Source organism: Pteropus alecto, unplaced genomic scaffold (genome assembly GCF_000325575.1).
Source record: "Pteropus alecto unplaced genomic scaffold, ASM32557v1 scaffold6285, whole genome shotgun sequence".
Taxonomy (NCBI): Eukaryota; Metazoa; Chordata; class Mammalia; order Chiroptera; family Pteropodidae; genus Pteropus; species Pteropus alecto.
In genome coordinates, this window is record NW_006436363.1 from 1 (window position 1) to 2328 (window position 2328).

Sequence of the window (2328 nt, forward strand, 5' to 3'; positions counted from 1 at the left end):
TTAATGTCCCTGTTCCTCAGGCCATAAATGAAGGGCCTGAGGAACAGGGACATTAAGGGTGCTCAGCATGGAGGCAACTACAGTGTACATGGCTGAGGCCACCACATCATTCCTGGGGGAAGGCAACAATGCTGATCCAAAGTAAACACCGATGCCTATTCCATAGAATAAGCAAACTACTGACAAGTGAGAGCCACAGGTGGAGAAGGCTCTGTACTTCCTCCCTATTGATGGCACTCTCAGAATGGAGGAAACAATTTTATAGTAAGAGAAAAAGAGGCCTGAGATAGGGAGAAAATCAGAGATAGCGCCAACAAAATACACGACTATCTTAACGATGAAGGTGTCAAAGCAGGCAAGACGAAAGAGTTGAGAAGGGTCACAGAAGAATTTAGAAACTTTACATCCTTGAAGCAAGTATGTTGTAACACTATTGATTAGTGCAGCTAGGAGCCCAAAAGAGCTGATAAAAAATGACACCAAAACTAAGAAGCAGCAGAGGCATGGGTCAGTGATGACTGAGTAGTGCAGAGGGTGACGGATGGCCACAAACCGGTCATAAGCCATCGTAGTCAGCAGCATACCATCCATACATCCAAGAAGGATCAAAAAAGACATCTGGTCAGGCAGTTTGTATTGGATTTGACTCTGCTGTGAGTTTGGATGTCTATAATCATCTTTGGGACAGTGGTAGGGATAAAACAGATGTCAGCCACGGAAAGGTTGGAGAGAAAGAAGTACATGGGGGTTTGGGGGTGGGAGTCTAAGCTGACCGTCAAGATGATGACCAGATTCCCCAATATGGCAATCAGGTACATGGACAGAAAAAGCCCAAAGAACAGAGGCTGAAGTTCTAGATCATCTGAGAGTCCAATGAGGAAGAATTCTGATACACGTGTTAGATTTCATGGTTCCATGTAGCTTGGGTACTTTGAAAAAGAAAAGAGGAGTTGGAGAAAGGAAATAAGTAAATGGCACACAGCATTGTGTGAATATTTTGGATCAAGAAATTGACTTGTGAGGTCATACACCCCAGTACCTTCAGCAGTATTTCTCAGTAAGACATTTTTTTTCTTCTTAGAACTGTTCTCTTATTTGTTTGTGTGTTATTTACCTCTTTCTATACACACTTACTTTAGAGAAACTTGACTGAAGAGTATCAAAGGAACAAGGAAATTAGAGATAACAAATCCATGACCACAGGAAAATATAGCAACTTCTTTAATAAAAAATATATAGAATAAGAATTACTCTTACCTCTTTAAGGAAAAAAAAATCTAAAGAATTTAAGACGTAGTAAATATATCTTATGGTATTCAAAAGCAATGCTAGATAGTCATTTATTTAAAATATCTTGAATACTCTGTACAAGGCAGGACTATGTAATCTAGATTCTAAATTCAGTTAAATGTTCATAATCAGAAAATAATATTATGTGATATTTATCTTCACGAGTGTTGTCACTCTTTGGTTTTCTCTTTCTTCTTTAGTAGAAATAAGTGCTCACATATGAGGGTTGTCCTTGAAAATCATTTCTTATATATTTCCTATCCTTGGCTTTAGTGTACTTCAAATTTTGTTGTATGTCATTTAGATAAATTCACATATATATACAGCATCAATGACTATAAAGATGACATTAGTGTGCAGAGAATCTGTTTGTGATTAAACAATAATGAAATTTAAGAAACACTTGAAATTTTTTATGTCATTCACGGTCATTTTTATCAAACCCATACAATATTAGTTAAATCTCTGCTGTGTTAAACTGTTGTTTGCTTTTTTTTTTGGACTCTAGTCTATAATGGCATGTTAATACTACTTCATTGTTTTCCTTTTCCCAAGCTTTATTGAAGTATGATTGATAAACTAAAATTATATATATGTATATATATTAAAACATGAAGGTTTTTATTGTAAAATGTGATGACTTAATATACATATACACTGTGAAAAAATTACCATAATCAAGTTACTATGTGTCTGTGAGCGTGTGTGTATGTGTGTGGTGAGAACACCTAAGATGTACTCTCTTAACTAATTTCAAGTATACAATGCAGTGTTATTAACTATAGTCCCCATGCTGTACCTTAGATTTCCAGAATTTACTCATCTTAAAACTGAAAGTTAGTAGTCTGACCAACATCTTCCCATTCCCTCCACCCCAGCCCCTTACAACCATAGTTCTATTCTCTGATTCTATGAGTAAAATTTCCTTAAATTCCACATATGAGATCATACTCTGTTTATATTTCTGTGCCTGACTTATTTCTGTAAATATGACATACTCCATGTTTATCTATATTGTCACAAATGGCAGTGTTTCCT

At 36.1% G+C, this 2328-nt stretch overlaps 1 pseudogene; it reads right to left on the minus strand.

Moving 5' to 3' along the window:
- Nucleotides 1-36: 36 nt before the first annotated feature.
- LOC107195788 lies at nucleotides 37-818 on the minus strand (annotated as a pseudogene).
- Nucleotides 819-2328: the final 1510 nt, after the last annotated feature.